Source organism: Onychostoma macrolepis, chromosome 04 (genome assembly GCF_012432095.1).
Source record: "Onychostoma macrolepis isolate SWU-2019 chromosome 04, ASM1243209v1, whole genome shotgun sequence".
Classification (NCBI taxonomy): Eukaryota; Metazoa; Chordata; class Actinopteri; order Cypriniformes; family Cyprinidae; genus Onychostoma; species Onychostoma macrolepis.
The window spans coordinates 4,703,643-4,725,262 of NC_081158.1; the positions used below are offsets into that span (position 1 = coordinate 4,703,643).

General features: G+C 37.2%; 1 long non-coding RNA gene across 6 annotated transcripts; it reads left to right on the forward strand.

The window, feature by feature from the left end:
- The first annotated feature begins 10,131 nt into the window (after window positions 1-10,131).
- Window positions 10,132-20,940, forward strand: LOC131538412 (uncharacterized). Of its 6 annotated transcripts, XR_009270568.1 has the most exons (6): window positions 10,137-11,369; window positions 16,182-16,460; window positions 17,183-19,733; window positions 19,826-19,858; window positions 19,949-20,132; window positions 20,212-20,940. It is a non-coding gene; the product is annotated as an uncharacterized LOC131538412 (long non-coding RNA). The 6 variants fall into 6 exon arrangements; XR_009270571.1 differs by adding an exon at window positions 12,083-12,257 and having other exon boundaries at window positions 10,132-11,369; window positions 17,183-20,132; XR_009270570.1 differs by having other exon boundaries at window positions 10,136-11,369; window positions 17,183-20,132; window positions 20,212-20,450; window positions 20,544-20,940.
- The last annotated feature ends 680 nt before the right edge of the window (window positions 20,941-21,620 follow it).

Sequence of the window (21,620 nt, forward strand, 5' to 3'; positions counted from 1 at the left end):
CATAACATTTATTTCCATGATCTGCCATTTTCGCTCAGATTTACATAAAAAGGAGGAAACAATGGTGTTTGAGGCTCACTGTATGCCATTTCCATGTACAGAACTGTCATTATTCAACTATGCCAAGGTAAATACAGTTTTTCATTCTATGGCACCTTTAAGACTCACATGAGAGTTCACACTGGAGAGGATCCATTTGTTTGTGATCAGTGTGGAAGGAGCTTCAGATGTAGAGAATACCTTAATCATCACATGAGGATTCACTCAGGAGAGGACTGTTTTATATGTCCTCAGTGTGAAAGGAGTTTCACAGACAGGAGTCACCTTGAGAATCATGTAAAAATTCACATCGGGGAGAAGCCTTACATGTGCCATCAATGTGGAATGAATTTAACAAACAGAGCCAACCTGGAGGATCACATGAGAGTTCACACTGGAGAGAAGCCGTTTGTCTGCTCTCTGTGTGGAAAGAGTTTTAGTCAGAAAGGAAATCTTAATGTTCACATGACAAATCACACTTTAATCATCACATGAGGATTCACTCAGGAGAGGACTGTTTTATATGTCATCAGTGTGAAAGGAGTTTCACAGACAGGAGTCACCTTGAGAATCATGTAAAAATTCACATCAGGGTGAAGCCTTACATGTGTCATCAATGTGGAATGAATTTAACAAACAGCAAACCTGGAGGATCACATGAGAGTTCACACTGGAGAGAAGCCTTTCACCTGCAAACTGTGTGGAAAGAGCTTCACGGTTAAAGGAAACCTTAAGAGAGTTCACACTGGAGAGAAGCCTTACAAGTGTGTTCAGTGTGATATGACTTTCCCATATCACATAAGCCTGAAACATCATTTGCAAACTCATTCTGGAAATAATTTGTTTTCCTTTGTGAAGTGAATTATTTGTTTTCCGAATTTCAGCATTCATCTGCGCAAGAGAAAGACTTTAATTGGGATTCAGTGCAATAAAATCATCACACTTATTCATGCATATGCAAAGTCATGTAAATGCGGGAGACTGTTTTTGTTCTTTGTTAAAGATTATGAGAATAGAAAATGCATATCCGTTTGAAATAAGCAGCTGAATGTGAGCTTCATCTGAATCCACCTCATTACCACTTGTTCTATTTGTATTATTGTGTTAGTTATATCTTACATCTCTTTATACTTTACCTTTTGAGTATTTTTGTTTTCTTTCGACCATTTTACCGCAGTGAGAACTAGGGCTGGGAAAATAAATTGATGCATCGCGAATGGAGAAATGATTCAGCATCGATTCTGAGATTTTCCGAATACATCGCGCAACTTTCTTGAGTCGATTCTCTGCTTGTTTCCAAATCCTTGCACACACTTGAACCTAAAATAATCATTCATAAAATTCATTAAGGTTGAAGTTGTTCACAGTAAGATGTTTACATTAATCTTGCGTCATAAAAGCATTTTGAGTAGTGGTGGGCATAGATTAATTTTTTTAATCTAGATTAATCTCACTGTAATCTTGGAATTAATCTAGATTAAAATGGCTCATTTGAATTCTGCCAAGTAGATCAGAATAAGTTCACTACTAGTAGTAAACAACTAGCAGTCATCAAGAATTTAATATTGATAATAACATTGAAGACATTGTATGATTATTCCTTAAAGATAAGATTTTAATAGTTTTAGTAGTAGTAGCCTATTACGTTCTGCCCAATGTCTTCAAGTGAAACCGAAATTTTATTTTGACGGGTTGCCGTGAGGATAGTTTTTCTCAAATGAAACGCCGAATGCTCATGAAGTGACTCTCAGAGCAGTTCTGGAGATGTTGTTCGTGTATTTATGTCCTCATTTAGGAGGCGACAGGCGTTAATATCGCCGCAAGCGCCACGCGGTCTTCTGTATGAGTAGTGAACAAACCCGTGCGTCCTGCGCCATACATTAACACAGAGACACACAGAAGTCATATTTAAATAGACGTTTTGCGGCTTAATATTTACAAATAGGAGTGGGAGTGTGCTCACTTGTGTGTGTGTGTGTGTGTGTGTGTGTGTGTGTGTGCGAACCGGGCGGAACTCCGCTGTGCGCTGATACAGAGAGCGACCATGTAACGTAGATACAGAAATGACTTGCCGATTTCCATTGGGAAGCTTCTTAAAAATACATTTTCCTGAAGCAAACCCGGCGGCTTCATAGCTGCATCCATGTTAGCACGCATACACACAGGTTCAAGACTCGCTCTCGCCCCCTACAGTGCAATTCGCTAGGTATACATCCGCTAAAATATCAAGGTGAAAGTCATCATAGTTTGCGTAGTATAGACCCAGCTCCCAACCCAACTTTGAGAATAGATTAACGGCGATATTTTTTTTATCGCCCGATAAGAGTCTCACGTTAACGCAGCACGTTAACGCCGATAACGGCCCACCACTAATTTTGAGACAAAGTGAAATTACATGACTCAGCCGAACGCACAAGTGCTCTTCAGCACTCTTCTTCATGAGCATTTGAGTGTGCAGATAAAAACTAGATTAGAACGGCATCTGCTTTTAAAATCTAAGATCAGAATCGATTCCAGAGAGAATCGAGATGCATTCGGAAGATCTCAGAATCGTTCCACGAATCGATTCTGCATCGATTTATCATCGCTGCCCTAGTGAGAATACCTGACCATCTTTTTTCCTATACTTTGATTTTTAGCAGTTTAGGTAGTCGCCCTTTAATTTAAATGATATAGAGGTGTTGCTAAGCTTATTTGCAATGTATTTGTGGGGTGTTTTGAATGTGCTGTGAAACAAAGAAGTTTCTGGGGATAAAACACCAGGGGCCTGTACACAGAGGTGGGACCAAGTCATTGTTTTGCAAGTCACAAGTCTCGAGTCTTTGCATTCAAGTCTCGAGTCAAGTCCCGGGTGAAGATAGGCAGTAGCTTTTATTTGCCTTTAACAAGACAAACTTACTATTTGTGAAGACAAAAATATTATGATGTCAATTAATTTAACAATGTGTAAAGCACCATTGAAAATGCTTGTATTGTGGAAAACATTTTAGTTTTAAACAGCAACAGGCAGAAAAAAGAAAACATGAGCAGGTACTTGTACAATATTGGTGTTGCACCAAATAGTGGTCACAAAGATAAACTTCACTGTGAAACAGTCAAGATTCAAAACATTTTCAGATACATGGGAAAAAATGTATACAAAAACAGGGCTGTCATTGATAACAATTGCTATAGACGTATAATCAATAGTCAAGTGAAATGATATTTAAAAGGACAGTTCACTCAAAAATGTGAATTGTCATCTACAACTGACATGGTACTGCAAAAAAAAAACTTTCTTGTACAGCATTTGAAAATAAAGAACAAAGATTCATGCACTCATGCCTGACATTTCAATGTGAAACTAAGAGAACTATACAATCTAAATTAAGAGCAGGACTCCAAGTGTTTGTGTGCTCTTAGTATCTCTTGCCATGTGCCAGCTTGAGGAAATTATTATTTTTTTTTTTTTACTTTTGCTGCATGTTCAGTCCAAGTTCCATGTTGAGATTTGAAAAAACCTCAAATTGAACATGGATTCTCGAAGTTGTTCATACATGAGTCTTTGAAGCATAGGTTCCCTTCATCTGAACCTTTGACCCTCGTTCAGGATTTATTCACAGGAAGACTGGAAATGATAAGAAATGAAAGAAAGTGAAGTACAAAGTAATGTGCAGAACAGGTTAAAATTGACTTATCAAGTTCCAGTCTCCAATTGCATCTGTCATGTGATCTTGTCGACAATGTTTTATGATATACAGTACTTAAAGGGTTACTCCACCCCAAAATGAAAATTTTGTCATTAATCACTTACACCCATGTTGTTCCAAACCCGTAAAAACTTTGTTCGTCTTCGGAACACAATTTAAGATATTTTGGATGAAATATGACTGTCCCATTGACTGCCAAGTAAATGACACTGTCAAGGCCCAGAAAAGTATGAAAAGCATCGTCAAAATAGTCCTTCTGCCATCAGTGGTTCAATCTGAACTTTATGAAGTGACGAGAATATTTTTTGTATTTTTCATTTTCAATTTTCAATGAACTAACCCTTTGATTATTTTCAACTAAACAGCAACACAACAAAATGCTTTATACAGTTTCATTATTATGTTCCTTACATTTGTATGAATTCCAGCGTTGGTGCCATTCTCCTCTTTATTAGGGTTAATCTCTTAAAATGAAGAGAATGTGTAGCTCAGCCACAATGGGGGAGGAAATGATAACTTCTTGAATGACAGCAATCTGGAAACCCCAATAACAATAAACAAAAAAAAAATACTGTGTAACGTCTCTGATTTTGAATGCAAAAATAATTATTGCGCTACCCTCTTGGTTTCGGTTTCTATTGACTTTTAAACAGACACGCAAACCGGAGTGTGGGCGCTCCCGTCGGTTTTATAGGGTTAAATAAAAAGTCGTAATAGTATCTTCTTTTCTTGACAATTGCTCTGCCAGCTCCTGTTGAAGGCATAAAGCGCTCTAAACACAGTTGTACCACACTTTAGATTTAACATTATCACAGCTGCTTAACATCACCTCAGTAACGTTAATATACCGGATGCTTTACTACACGCTCAGTAACAAATACACCATATCAACAACAATTAAAAGTTATGAAACTTTTATTTATAAAACTGAAAGTGAGCACACTGTAACACGAAACTTACCTCCACGTCAAGTGAGATGTGACGGTGTGCTTAAAATGTAAAATGTGACGGCTCCGACATTCATTTGCCAAACAAGGCAGACAGCAACTAAGTTAACGTTACAGTTTGTTACATTTGACAAAAAATAATTCAAGAGTGGTTCCCCAAACCCGAAATCCGACTTTAAAATGATATTTTGACCGAGACTATCTCCGTGAATAATGGCGCCTGCTCTAAAATTGTAGACCTGCACCAGGCTGGGAAGACTGAATCTGCAATAGGTAAGCAGCTTGGTGTGAAGAAATCAACTGTGGGAGCAATTATTAGAAAATGGAATATGAATGGGGCCATGTATCGTGAGATTTTGAGTGAAAACCTCCTTCCATCAGCAAGGGCATTGAAGATGAAACGTGGCTGGGTCTTTCAGCATGACAATGATCCCAAACACACCGCCCGGGCAACGAAGGAGTGGCTTTGTAAGAAGCATTTCAAGGTCCTGGAGTGGCCTAGCCAGTGTCCAGATCTCAACCCGCTGTTGCCCAGCGACAGCCCCAAAACATTACTGCTCTAGAGGAGATCTGCATGGAGGAATGGGCCAAAATACCAGCAACAGTGTGTGAAAACCTTGTGAAGACTTACAGAAAACGTTTGACCTCTGTCATTGCCAACAAAGGGTATATAACAAAGTATTGAGATGAAATTTTGTTATTGACCAAATACTTATTTTCCACCATAATTTGCAAATAAATTCTTTAAAAATCCTACAATGTGATTTTCTGGATTTTTTTCCCTCATCTTGTCTCTCATAGTTGAGGTATACACATGATGAAAATTACAGGCCTCTTTCATCTTTTTAAGTGGGAGAACTTACACAATTGGTGGCTGACTAAATACTTTTTTGCCCCACTGTATCTTGCCATGAAATAAAGGTATAGTTCACCCAAAAATGAAAAATACAACAAGATTTACTCACCCTCATGCCATCTTAGGTGTTTATGACTTTCTTGCCTGAGAATTTGTTCTGGGATGTTACCTGGGCCTACATTGTGAAGGTTCACTCTACTCAGTGACTTGTAAACCTGTGTAAGGGTTAGTGTAAGAGTCTGTTTCATCTAATCAGGAGTCATTTCCAGCATTGTCCAGGGTTCTGTATTCAGGTCTTTAAAGCATGCAAACAAGAGGTTGAGCTCATCAGGCAGAGATGCAGAGCTGTTTGAACGTTTCTGGACTTTGTACTTTGTGAAGTGTGTTAGGACTTGCCATTTACAACACTTTCTGCATCCCCTGATCTAAAGTGTAAACTACTCATCAGTTGTAAATGTTTTACAAACCTTTCGGTTACAGGTTGTTTGTGTGTGTGTATATATTTATGCACACACAACTGGAAACCATAAGGTTTGTAAAACATTGATGATCTCTGTGTGCATACCATGTACAACCCGAATTCCGGAAATGTTGGGACATTATTTAAATTTGAATAAAGTCAGTCAAAGAAGATGCTTACAGGAAGGGGGACAAAGTCTTGTATAAACAGGCCAAATACACACTGGAAAAGGAGATCAGAGTGGCAAAGAGGAATTATTCAGAAAAAATAAGGATTCAATTCTCTTCCAGTGACTCAGCATCAGTGTGGAAAGGTCTGAAAGAGATCACCAACTACAAGACACCATCCCCCAGCACTGTGGAGAATCAACAACTGGCAGACGATCTGAATGAGTTCTACTGCAGGTTTGAAAAAACACCCCACACCCGCCCTGAACACCTCTTCAAATAAAATTCTAGTCCCGTCTCGTCTTGTTAACGAAGACGCGGCGTAATAGTTTTTATCATCAGATATTAGTTTTAGCTCGTCAACGTCTCATCTTAGTCACAGAAAAAAGGTTCGCTAATGAATATTTTTCGTCGTCGTCTTCGTTGACGAAATTAACACTGGTCTTTAACATGATTAGCTATAAAAGGGATGTCTTTGAGAGGCAGAGTCTCTCGGAAGTAAAGATGGGCAAAGGCTCTCCAATCTGTGAAAGAGTGTGTAAGAAGATTGTTGAATACTTTAAAAACAACGTTCCTCAACATCAAATTGCAAAGGCTTTGCAAATCTCATCATCTACAGTGCATAACATCATCAAAAGATTCAGAGAAACTGAAATAATCTCTGTGTGTAAGGGACAAGGCCGAAGACCTTTGTTGGATGCCCGTGGTCTTCGGGCCCTCAGACGACACTGCATCACTCATCAGCATGATTCTGTCATTGACGTTACTAAATGGGCCCAGGAATACTTCCAGAAACCACTGTTGGTAAACACAATCCACCGTGCCATCTGCAGATGCCAACTAAAGCTCTATCATGCAAAAAGGAAGCCATATGTGAACATGGTCCAGAAGCGCCGTCGTGTCCAAGGCTCATTTAAAATGGACTGTTTCAAAGTGGAAAAGTGTTCTATGGTCAGACGAGTCCAAATTTGACATTCTTGTTCATGGACGCTGTGTCTAAAGAGGAGGGAGACCTTCCAGCGTGTCATCAGGGTTCAGTTCAAAAGCCAATCTCTGATGCAGCTTGCATTTTTTGGAAGGCACTATGAATGCTGAAAGATATATAAGGGTTTTAGAGCAACATATGCTCCCATCCAGACAACGTCTATTTCAGGGAAGGCCTTGTGCATTTCAGCAGGACAACGCAAAACCACATACTGCAGCTATTACAACAGCATGGCTTCGTAGTAGAAGAGTCCGGGTGCTGAATTGGCCTGCCTGCAGTCCAGATCTTTCACCTTTAGAGAACATTTGGGGCTTCATTAAACGGAGAATACGTCAAAGACGACCACAAACTCTTCAATAGCTGGAAACCTTTATCAGGCAAGAATGGGACCAAATTCCAACACCAAAGCTCCAGAAACTCATAACCTCGATGCCCAGACGTCTTCAAACTGTTTTGAAAAGAAGAGGAGATGCTACACCATGGTAAACATGCCCCCGTCCCAACTATTTTGAGACCTGTAGCAGTCATCAGATTTGAAATGAGCTCATTTTGTGCATAAAATTGTAAAGATTTCTCAGTTAAAAAATTTGTTCCGTTGTGAATAAAATATAGTCTCTATAGATTTGAAATTCTGTTAGGTTTCATTTTATTCAAATTTAAAAAACGTCCCAACATTTCTGGAAATCATGTTGTATTTGTGAAAACTGAAATAGAATTAGACTGGCGGTACTCGGGCTGAATTAGAAAGTTTCACCTAGTGATAGCAGTGTACTTACATGGTAACTTCTCAGGAACTGTCCACTCAGTGTAAAGTGTAAAGTTCTGCACAACAACCACAATGTACTGTATATGTAAAGCCTGACTCACTAGGTGCTGCTGTGTAACATCAGTGTCATTACAAATGATCTCCACTGAATTTAGAGTGTAATCCTTCAATCATAACTGTGTAACACCAGAGAAATTACATGGTAAATCCACAGGAATTGTTCATTTAATATAACTGTTCTTACAGTGTAACTGTGTGTGACCAAAGCTCAATATTAATAGTACCAAGTATTAATATCAGTATTAATTAGGGGTGTAATGGTACGTGTACCGAACCAAAACGGTTTGCTGACGGACACCGGCATAAAAAATACATTTTATATTTTTTAAAGTTTTATACATATTAGTTTTAATATATATTATATGGCAAAAAACTAAAAAAAAAACGTTTTAAAATATTAAATGTATGTTCATTTGCAACAGTTATGCTAACAACACTAAAAAGACATTTATGCCATTAAAACAGCGACATCTGCTGACGCACACCGTCCTGCGTTGTCACGGGAACATCCCAGCTGCAGATAATGAGGAACTTATGTCTCTCCCTTTGCCAAGTGCATTCCAAACGACTACATAATGGCACGCATGTGCCCTGTTCACTCCAAAGTCCCCACTCCAAGGGGATAGGGATGATCACTTCCATTTGGAATTTGCCATGTGAACTGTCTCGGTTCGGTACGCGCACCGTTACACCCCTAGTATTAATACCGATATTAATATTCAAGTCCAAAAACCATTACATATGTCAGAGCATGTCATACATTCTCCAGGGCCCCAAAACCCCCTCAGACCCCAGAGGGTTAATAAGCAAAATCACTGAAGGAAAGAGAAACAACAAAAAGAAGAGAGACAAACAGAAACTACAACTGACTTCCAGATACAGCCTTAGATGAACTCAACAGAAATAATAGAAGACATTTTTTTTTTACTTTTTGTATGTATTCAGTCATATTTATGACAAATTTTGATAATAAATAAACAAGACATTTCCAGTAGATCCTCCACAACAGGCTTTTTTTCAGTGGTGAGTCTCTATGCTGAACTGCTTCAGAACATGCAGAATATTAGTGTGGCTCCAGAAATGAACATGGAGAGAAGTAGGAGTGAGTAAATGAGGCATATACTTAATTATTTGTCTTGAAAGATGAATGAATGAATTTGGTTTATTTAGCAGTCAAATGCATCTCATTTCCTGAAGCTACTGGAGCTTCAGCCGCTCTGATTGTTGCACATCTGGTGACTTTTTCAGAAATTAACTGCAGTTTCACTTCACATTTAAAGCCCTGAATTTCTTCAGGTGTCACTGAATTATGGGTAGCATCTCCATCACCACAGCAGTTCAAATGGAAACGGATTTCAGATGAGTTTGTTGACACAATTTAAGTGTTTTGTTTTTCTATCTTTAGGATGACAGTCGAATAGAAAGGATGAAAAGGGGAACTTCTGTAAAAGAGTTTTTGGTCACACTTTATATTAGGTGGCCTTAACTACTATGTACTTTCATCAAAAAATAAGTACCATGTACTTGTTGTGTTCATACTGTATTGCAAAACACGTTTGCTGATATTGAGGTGGGATACGGGTGAGGTTAGGGGCAGGTTTGGTGGTTTGGGTAGGTTTAAGAGTGGGTTAAGGTGTAAGGGATGGGTCAACAGTGTAATTATAAATGTAATTACAGAAATTAATTACAGATGTAATTACAAATAGGTATTTTTAAAAATATAAGTACAATGTAAAAACATGTATGTACACAATAAGCGCATTGTATCAAATGATTAATTCAAATGCAAGTACATAGTAGTTAAGGCCACCTAATATAAAGTGGGACCAAGTTTTTTTTACAGAAAATCTCAAATGAAGCAGCAACACCAGGCTTTTTTTGGCCGACAACGTCTGCAGTTTCTTCAACAGAGAACAGGAAACACACACCCAGTGGTTTCTCAGCTCACTTCCTTTGGTCACAGTCTGTCCTGAGAGAGAGCATTCCCTTCAATGAAGCCTAGTTTTCCAGTAAACAGCCTCTGTCTTACTTTACATATATCTCATAAATGTACACAATTATTCACTTAAATTAAATGTTAAAAATTAAATTAAATAAAAAAAATTAATTAAACCACACATTTCTGAACAGATGACTGACTGAATGATTGAATAGATTTTGTTCAAAAGTTATGATGTCACCATGGCCGTATCCAGGTTTTAAAATCAGTGAGGTCTGGGGTAGGGTTAAGAATTGTGCTATAATAACCCCAAATACAACTCATTACACTTTAATAGAGAAATTTTTTGACTTTGTAAAAAAACCAAATTAAACCACAATTGGCTCGGTGCACAAGATGGCGCCGGTGAGCTTCGGCGACGCGAGTGTGTGCATACTTACTTCCGGTCTTGCGACATTCAAATTCACTGTACTGGAAAGTTACATAAGAAACTTGGCTAAATAGATATAATGTTTTTCAAATTAAATTGCAGATGGTGGCATATCAAAGACAAGAGAAAACATCCTCCCTACATTATTGCGCACTTCTGTGTAGATAAAAAAAACGTTCTGACTGCTATTTATAAGATCATGAGGATTATGACTGTCAAATAAGACACTCAAGAGATTTCTGCATGTATGTTTTATTAACTTTATTTGATTACATAATTTATAACTGTAAATGTACAATTTAACAATGTAATTATGGTAGATTTTCATTAATTAAAAGATCGGTGTTTGCATTTCCCTGTGTATTTTTAATAATATTTATCTGTTTAGTGAAAGATCTGTTGCATAAATCATTATCTGTCTATAAGCAGTGCATGTATATTTTTATGATTTCTTTTGCATTAATTATCAGATAAAACAAATCTTTAAATTAGTCACGTATTAGTTGCATCCTTTTACATCCCTTTTTTTTCATTTAAAAAATATGTTTGATGCTAAGTTAACTTTGTGTAAAATATTAAAATATGTTGTGAAAATGATGATGGAACAAACTGATGTATCCTAATAATAGCCATGTAGATCTTATTTGCATTTGAAGTGATAATATAAATCCTGTAAACATATATAGAAGGCAATATCTGGATTTCTCCAGTTCTCTGCACCGGCGTTTAGCAAAACCAGAAGTAGCTATGCACATACTTGCCCAACCGGAAATCCAAGATGGCGGAGATGCAACTAGCCCGTACTCAATGAACTAGACTTCTTCGTGGATAGTGTTTGCATATATATATATTTTTTATTTCATTCTGTCCTAAAGATCTCTGCACCAGTGTGGAAGGAAATGTGTGTGTGTTGATGTCTTTCTTCTCTTCCTGAAAAACCAGTTCAACTGAAAGTGAAAGATTTCTGAGCTGCTTTTCAACACAACAGTTAAGAAGAAATAGAAGAATCTACAGTACAAATATCATTTGAGGTGAGTGTTTCATCTTTCTTTAGTTGTTTTCTTGTATGAGTGTCGTCTTATGATCACTTTTTTGCTTCTGAGACTTTAATACTGTGCTAAAGTCATTTTCCTGATTTTATTTAATGCTCTTAATGTCGTCATCAGATGATCAAGCGTTTCTTTGTAAGTGAATCCCAGGAAGCTGCACATTCTTATACCGTTTTAACATGACGTGAAATCACTGTTTTCCCCCTCATTTCATTGTGTTTATTAGTGAGTGTGTGATTCTCAAACAGTATGTCTTCTCATGCGCTCTTCACTCTTCGAGAGAGAAACTATCCTGCAACAGGTTCATGCGTCTGCAGACAGAGTTTATGTAATACTACATTTATATAGTAAACAGACTAATTCAATAAAAATGAGCATTATTTCTATTTCAGTAATGCTCTTTTGCTTAAGTTCATTTTAAGTGTTAAACACTTTACGAAACACTTGAGAGCAAAACCTCTATTGGAAAAATAACGAACACATATAGTTTGTTCAAACTTCATGGATCTATGTTCAAAAGGGAAGTTGAAAAGGTAGGGCTAAATAGCTTATCATAATAATGTTATTCATGAAACAATTCACCATTTTCTCACAACTATAAACACAATATCAAAACTACACACCAACTTGTGCAAACTTCAAACTTCCAGGTCAAAGTCAAATATTTTAATCAAAATCATATTCTCTTTTGTCAGAATCTAATCTTTGACCTCAGACGACAAACAAACAGAGGCGGACAAAGTACACAACTTCATTACTTGAGTGAAAGTACAGATACTACTGGTCAAATACTACTCCACTACAAGTGAAAGTTGTAAAGACAGATTTTTACTTAAGTTTTTAAAAGTACTTAAGTATCAAAAGTAAAAAGTAAGTAAATGCATTGTTTTATTGTCGCATTGTTGTATACTTACAATACCTTATGCCACTAATGCAACCTACTGAATAAACTTATTAGCTTGTATTATCTTTGAAATTAAGAGCTTTTATGTTACAAAACATACTGAAATGGAACAACTGAATGAAGATAATCATCTTTATTTTTTTATTTAACATTCCAACAACTACATTGAACTCATTTTAATACTTGTTTAAAAGTTACAAAGTTCTTTTTCAAAGAGATACTGAAGTCTATGATATGGTTCATTTTAGGCAAACAAAGCAAACATTGAAAAGAAAACAAACCTTTAATCTCTTCAGAAAACTGGAACATACTCTCAGTATGGCCATGGGTGTGCAGGTTGCGCCAAAGAACCGTCTTTTTGAATTTTGCCATCAACTGATCAGTGTTCAGAAAATGCTCAGAAATCAGTGAACTTCACAACATGTGGCTAGTGTTGGGTATTGTTTGAATTCTATCCATTCAGATTCTGATTCTGCTTATTGATTTCAATTCTTATTGATTCCCAGTTTAGATTCTAAAGTTTTCATTTAGCCTACTTTGTGATCATTTGTTTGCAAAAAAAAAAGTATGTATTTATGTGCAGTGTTTTGACAATAAAATAATGTTCAGATATATATACTTCCCTGACCAGTTTTTAGCAGCAATTTACCAGTAGGCCTAAGTTTATATATAAATATATATATATATATATATATATATATATATATATATACACACACAGTGGGTACGGAAAGTATTCAGACCCCCTTAAATTTTTCACTCTTTGTTATATTGCAGCCATTTGCTAAAATCATTTAAGTTCATTTTTTTTCCCTCATTAATGTACACACAGCACCCCATGTTCACAGAAAAACACAGAATTGTTGACATTTTTGCAGATTTATTAAAAAAAGAAAAACTGAAATATCACATGGTCCTAAGTATTCAGACCCTTTGCTCAGTATTTAGTATAAGCACCCTTTTGATCTAATACAGCCATGAGTCTTTTGGGAAAGATGCAACAAGTTTTTCACACCTGGATTTGGGGATCCTCTGCCATTCCTCCTTGCAGATCCTCTCCAGTTCTGTCAGGTTGGATGGTAAACGTTGGTGGACAGCCATTTTTAGGTCTCTCCAGAGATGCTCAATTGGGTTTAAGTCAGGGCTCTGGCTGGGCCATTCAAGAACAGTCACGGAGTTGTTGTGAAGCCACTCCTTCGTTATTTTAGCTGTGTGCTTAGAGTCATTGTCTTGTTGGAAGGTAAACCTTCGGCCCAGTCTGAGGTCCTGAGCACTCTGGAGAAGGTTTTCGTCCAGGATATCCCTGTACTTGGCCGCATTCATCTTTCCCTCGATTGCAACCAGTCGTCCTGTCCCTGCAGCTGAAAAACACCCCACAGCATGATGCTGCCACCACCATGCTTCACTGTTGGGACTGTATTGGACAGGTGATGAGCAGTGCCTGGTTTTCTCCACACATACCGCTTAGAATTAAGGCCAAAAAGTTCCATGCAGGCTTTCACGTGTCTTGCACTGAAGAGAGGCTTCCGTCGGGCCACTCTGCCATAAAGCCCCGACTGGTGGAGGGCTGCAGTGATGGTTAACTTTCTCCCATCTCCGGACTGCATCTCTGGAGCTCAGTCACAGTGATCTTTGGGTTCTTCTTTACCTCTCTCACCAAGGCTCTTCTCCCCCGATAGCTCAGTTTGGTCGGACGGCCAGCTCTAGGAAGGCTTCTGGTCGTCCCAAACGTCTTCCATTTAAGGATTATGGAGGCCACTGTGCTCTTAGGAACCTTAAGTGCAGCAGAAATGTTTTTGTAACCTTGGCCAGATCTGTGCCTTGCCACAATTCTGTCTCTGAGCTCTTCAGGCAGTTCCTTTGACCTCATGATTCTCATTTGCTCTGACATGCACTGTGAGCTGTAAGGTCTTATATAGACAGGTGTGTGGCTTTCCTAATCAAGTCCAATCAGTATAATCAAACACAGCTGGACTCAAATGAAGGTGTAGAACCATCTCAAGGATGATCAGAAGAAATGGACAGCACCTGAGTTAAATATATGAGTGTCACAGCAAAGGGTCTGAATACTTAGGACCATATTGATAGGACATATTCAGTTTTTCTTTTTTAATAAATCTGCAAAAATGTGATTTTTTAAAAATTCTGTGCTGTGTGTACATTTAATGAGGAAAAAATTAACTTAAATGATTTTAGCAAATGGCTGCAGTATAACAAAGAGTGAAAAATTTAAGGGGGTCTGAATACTTTCCGTACCCACTGTATATGGTAAAGTGAGGGCAGTCATTTTTGACAGATATATTAGCCTAACATTTGTATTGCCATAGTTTAACTACAAAAATTAAACTATAGTTACTATAATGAAAATTTGTTACTATACTATAGTTACTATAATGGTAAATTTGTGGTTACTGAAGTTACTACAAATAGCATAATTATGGTTACTATAGTGAGATAATAGTAAATTTGTGGATACTGTGATTTTACTGCAATTTTACTGCTACATATAACGACTTTCTACTTGGGGACCTTGATATAAATGTAGTTGAGTAAAAAGTACGATATTTGTCTTTCAAATGTAGTGAAGTTAAAGTAGCAAGTTTCCAGAAAAAATAATACTCGAGTAAAGTACAGATACTCAAAAAGTGTACTTAAGTACAATACTCAAGTAAATTTACTTCATTACTGTCCACTACTGCAAAAAACCTGTCAAATACTCAAGACTATTTATTCCTGTCTAGATAACACTAGTGAGATCAATTCAAAACACTGTTACAAAAACCTCCTTTTGGGAAACAGGAGACATTTTGTCTGACTGATTCTGACTGTGTGTCATCAGTTTTCAAAATGAGAACATGGTTAAACCTGTGCAAAATGATGCCGTTCTTGTGTAGAGTTTTCCAGAAAACACTGAGCAAATTGGAACATGTTTGAATCAAGTGTATTCACCATGTTCCCTTTTGAATGTTAATCTACACTGCGTTTGGGAGGACGCTATGGGAAATGCCATTAAAGTGACTGGTGTCTGAAGCATATGTGAAAACACTGTTATTTTAATTGGACAAGGTCATCAGCAAAGTGCCCGGAAGTATAAAAGGGGATCAGTAATGCATTGTCATCAGCTTTATTATCTTTAGAACAGGGGCGTGTCTACGGGGTGGCTCTTGCCCCTCTGAAATCTGGTTGGCCTCCCCAGGTGCCCCCCTACCAGATATCTCACGATAGGCTTGTTTTAGTAAATTTCTAACTGCTGGCAGTGGCGGATCCTGGCATGTACAGTATAGGCAGCTGCCTAGGGCTGCTTTCTTCTCTTCTTTATACTTAATTTTATGCGCTTTCTATAGTGTGCCTTAATAACAAATAACGCAAAACCAGCATACATTCATGAGGATGATGAAAGTGTTTTCACTTGAGTAAAGCCTTGATGTCCTTTTAAGTGTTTTTCTTAATTGAATGTACAATTTCTCATGTGGTAACAATTTATTTGATTTTATTCAACCCAAAAGTATCAACTTAATCTATACATTGGGTTACATTGATAAAATGAAATTTAAGGGATAAAACAGGTAGAAATAACTGACTAAGATAGCATTTGCAGGTTAGCACTTCTTAATAGTGTGCCATAGATTAGTGTACCCACCTTCAGTCCTTCTTTGGACCTCAGTCGTTGTTTGATCGCAGGCTTGAGCAATCAGTTGGGTGAGGGTGTGCTCTCCCTTGAGTCATTCCATTCAGAAGATAGCACTTTGCTGGTGAACTTACAGAGAACTTGCACTCTGTACTCTTTCAGGTCCTCTTTACACCTCTGCATAATCCAAATAACACTTGAGCATTTAGGTTCACATGTTAAGAGTGAAACTACTTCAGATGTATTTCTTCTTGTCCTGCAGCTGTGAACTGGTGAAGGACGATGGCGTCTGTTGAAGATCTGCTCCTGAAATCACTGAGGAACCTGGTGGAAGATGAACTGAAGGAGTTTCAGTGGTACTTAGAGAAAGATCATGAGTGTATATCAAAGTCTGAAATGGAGAATGCAAATAGGTTAAAAACAGTGGATAAGGTGGTTGCATGTTTTGGACCAGAAGAAGCTGTGACGATCACTGTGGTCATCCTGAGGAAGATGAACCACAACCATCTGGCTGACCAGCTAGAGAAAAATCACAAGCAAGGTAAAGTTTAATTCACAGTGACTGTATCATGATTATAGGCACAAGCCCAACAGCATCAGATCTTATACTAGTACATTTAACACTGACACCCACTTTACAATGGTCTAAAAGTCTGAATTAAAACTTATTATTCTGTGATACAATTGTTCATTAAGGCAGGCCAATAGGTGGTCGCTAAATTGATTAATGTATCTTCAAGGCAAGTTTCAATCACACAAGCAAAGCTTCACATTAAGTTGGACAAACATGTTGAAAATACATCCTCACGTCACGCTAGATGTCAGTGATTTGATATATCAATAAACTTTTAATAACCTTTAATAATACTTTTGTGACTGCCTTCACAAAAGTTTAACATTCAAATGTATTCTTAAGCCTTGCAGTTTTAAAACAAGCGACTTTACATCGTTTTTGTCTAAGAGCCAAGAACTATTTACTGATTTTAGTTTGGCTAGTACTGGTTTTTGCTGTGATAACAAAATGGGTTTTGAGAATTATAAAGTTCCAATGTGATCAAAGTTTTCATATTAATAACCTTACATTAAGCAAAAAAATAAATAAATAAATAATAAAAAAAAAATATATATATATATATATATATATATATATATATATTGTGATTTAAGATTTTGGTCTTATTGCCTGCTCCTACAATATCACTATTATTCATAAGTTGTCAAGTATGTAAATCTTTGTAAGAATCATAAATCTCTCTCTTTCAGTTGACAAAGCTCCAGTCCAGAAGAGAAGCAGTGCTCAGCCTGAATCCCATGTTGTTAACATCAGAGCTGAAAATGGTACCAGTGTAAATGCTCCTGTAATGATTGGAAACAACTTCAGTGGATCAGTAACCTTTAATAAATAGGGCTGCCAAATTCAGAACAGGAAAATTAGGTAAATTGGATTTTTTTTTTTTTATCAGTGCACTAGAGCTCTCACATGCTGCTGCCGGGTATGCATCTCTCACTCTTAGATTCATCTTTGAGCAACTGATGTTACGTAATGATCTGAATTGGAACTGAATTTAATTCTGAATTGTATTCTTAGTGTTTAATTATGTAATTGAAATGATACATTTTTACCTGACAAATAAAATGTTTTATTTATTCAGATCTCTTCTGAAATCATTATGACTGGTAGATTAAAGTCCCATTCAGACGGTAATTGTTTCTCATATGGATGTCTGTAAAAATTAATTTACATATCACCTCAGTGATAAAACTCATAGATTCGAATGGCGATTTATTTACAGTGGAGGAGCGAGTTCTGCACTGCTCACATGGCCAGTCACGTGATTATTCTTATTATTGTGTAAATTGTATTTTAAAAAATACTTATGTAAAATGTATTCTTATTATTCCAAGCATATTTTATAATATATAATCCTATTTATTATTTGATTATTTAAATCTCCTGTTTAAAAATAGGAAAATAGACGTGCTATAGTTGTATATAATTATATGCGATGTAGGCTAGTTATCTGTTTATAATACACATTTTAAAAATTGCATTGCATACCTGCTGCTGCCACAATAAAGACCCATTTCGAATGTTTACGTGTTTTTCTTCTCTTTCTGCTCCCAGTCGCTGTGGTGGAGCAGTTGTGAAGTATTTCCAGCATTTCAGAAATAAATATGTATGCAAATCACACCGAAGTACAATATTTACCGTACGGTGTTCAGGAGTGCTCAAAAAGGGATTAAACACTGAATTTTGAATCGATTTCTTCTCGTAAACTCAAGAGATGTGGATTCGGACGGCAATTAAATCACCACACGGCCTTGGTGTTTGTCAAAAAACAGTATGTAATTCGGCCGGGAATTTCTACGGGGGTGGTGAGAGACAAACACTGACATTCTGGATTCGGACGGCATTAAGATCACCTACTACCCCCTGTGTATGGTGAAAATCACTTATGTCCCCTGAGAAACAATTACCGTCTGAATAGGGTTTAAGTGGAGTCTGGTATTACCACAGAATACCAGACTTGGTCCTGGAGGGCCGGTGTCCTGCAGAGTTTATCTCTAACCCTAATTAAACACACCTGCACCAGATAATCAAGAGGCTTGTTTGAGATGACCTAAATCTGTGCAGAACCGATCACCAGTGATCAGAGCAAGATTACTTACTTACTTACTTACTTACTTACAGACGACGACAGTTACTTCCTGTTTTTACAACAGATGAAGGTGTTTGGATAGACACCGAAACGTCTTAAGCTTTTTATAGTCCAGTGATTTTAATGAAAATTTGTTTAGGCGAGTTTGTCTTTATTGTTGCTGTTTTCATTAAAAAATTAAAATAAATAAAACAATGAACCATACCCATTTGTTTTAAAAGAGGGAAAAGACCTTACGACGCAAGTAGCCTAGGCTTATTCATTTTGTTAATAAAAGTTAGATGTTTAATATAGGCCTATGCGAATTTGCCATTATACTATTTTATGGCTGATGTGTTTTATGAACCACAAACTACGATCGTTTTAAAGAAAGGGGAAATCCAAAAACCTTTTATTTATTTGTTACAAATGTGGGTTTGTCTTACTCGTTCAGTTAATAAATTTTTTATGTTTAATATAAGCTGCTTTGTCATTGTAGTATTACTGATGTTGTGTGTGGGATTTTGTTTGTTCATTAAGTGTAATCCTGAATCAACCATAAGCATTAATTTTGTTCCAAGAATAGGAAAGATCTAACGTTAAAGATCAAAATAAGCGCTGCAGATGCGAGAATACTTGCTGCTGAGGTAAATAGACGCTCTCGCTCATTCTCTGCTGCATCTTTGCAATGGCTGTAGAAATGGTCATTAATTCTTGATTTAGGTACGACACAGACATGTTACAGGTAATAATATGATTAAAAAAGTCATGGCAACAAACGACTTCCTAAGTCAGTTTAAGTTTAATGCCTCAGCTAGAGATGATGTACGTTGCGCATCTGCGGCAACTTGCTGAATTGTGTTAATTGGGTTTCTTGCTTTCATTCTCACTACGAGATACCTGTCTGTGATGCAATGCCCTGTTATACTGCATTTTTTTATATAATATTTAAGGTTTCTATAGCCATGGCATCGTTATGATGTATTAAGAAGTGGATTTATTCATGTAGGACACCACTGAAGGCCTAGGTGTGAAATTGATGGACCGCTACTGCTTTAATTACGAAAGGCATCCACAAAGCTACCAACTGGAGAATATGTTAGTAACACTAACAGATCATCAAGGAGCAATAACCTTGACAGTGAGCAAAGAAATTGCTGAAAGAATAAAGAATGGTGAGTAAAAAATTATTCACTGATGATGGAATGATTTGACTTTATTTTTGTTGATTGAATTTTTATTTATGTGTTTATTTATTTATTTTCAGAGAAAAAAATATGCAACTTATATAATGCAACAAGTGAGAACTGCAGGACAAAAACATTTTATTTTTAACCATGCTAACATTTCAAATGGTTATGTGAAAAAATACTTTTGTTCCCCTTGGCAGATAGTACCCATTGTCCAGCAACTTCAATCTGCCCCCCTCCTGTTACTGCCATCATCCAGTATCCCTTGTCCAGTGCCCCGTTAAAATGAGCAAAATGGATCTTACACCACAACCTTCAAAATCTACTATACACACAATCCTCAGTCTCATTTAATGAAGTCGAAACGTCAAGAATCCCAACATAGTATGTACTGATTCAAAGTGTAGTATCCAATATCCATGCAAAGATCATCTCTCACAATTATAAACTGCTGTTTTCACAGAATTCACACACAAGACCACACTGCTGCTGCTTGACCTCACAGGAAGGTACTTACATATGTGCCACAGAAATAAAATGGCATTCTACAAAAAACTTGAGCAAGCTTTCAAAGAAAGGGGTTACAAATTCAGTAATGATAAGTTGAGAAAAAAATTTGGCAACATGCTCACAACCTATAAAAGGGCTAAAGACCGGTGTCGGGCAACAGGAGAGGTAACAATAACATGATAGTATTACAAGGTTAGTGTGTTTTATGTACTGCAATCACTGGTTTTACATTAAAAATAAAATCTTAAGCATGTCCATTCACATTTGTTTCATGTTTTCCCACAGCAAATGGAAGACTTATTTGGAAAATCCGAGTTGGGATTGCACCATCAGGCACAATACGTCCAACTCCACAAACCTCAGCTGGACAGGCCTCGAGCTCCCAGGAACCGCCTCTCCCTGAAGAGCAACCTGGTCCCTCCGCTGCTGTCCCCGCTACAGAACCACAAAGAAAGAGACAATCAAGACCAACGTTCTGTGACGTTTCTGAAGAGCATTCAGAGAGGAGAACCGCTGCTCTGGAGTCACTAGTACAGACTGACATGGAACGATGGAGAAGAGTGTTAGAAAAAAAACAAAAAAACACTAACATGCCTTGGGCAAATAACTGACCAACTAAAAAAAAAGCTAAATCCCAAGAAATGCTCATTAATCTGTTAAGAAAATAAAATATAACTATACATTTCTGTGCATCTCACATCATTTCTTTTATTGCTTATCAAATATCAGTACTACAGAGGTATTTAAGAAAGTTGTTTTTCCAAAAGAAAAAAAAATAATTCTCCCCAGACTGGGGCAGTCACTCATTTGCTCTAGATATCATTCTGTACAATTTCATTATTCAGCTTATGAAAATATTAAATGAATGTTTTGTGCCAAAGAAAATTGTTGGCAGAACGGAGACAATGTAATGTTGGCCACAGATGGTATCTCTGTAACGCTGCGAATGTGGTGTTCTGGTGGGTATGGGTCATCCTCCATATCATCTGTCTGCTGGTCCTCCTTCATGTGGTCACCTGATTCTAGGCAGATGTTATGAAGAAGCAAAACTACTGTTCTTCACGTTTTTCATGTGCAGACATTTGAGTCTCCTAAATTTTGATTTTAATAAATCAAATGCATGCTCGATAAATACACAAGCAGCATTCAGTTTCCTATTAAAATGCCTCTGTCTGACAGTTAAGTGGCCATTGTCTCTGTATGGCCTTATCACCCACACTGACATGACAGAATCGCCGCTGACTGTCACAGAATACTGCGAGTATAACAGAATAGAAGTTTCCTGCTGATGTAGACCACAGGATTCTCACAGTGTGGTTTGACAATCGAAATGTGGCTTCTATCAACTGCACAAACAGTGTA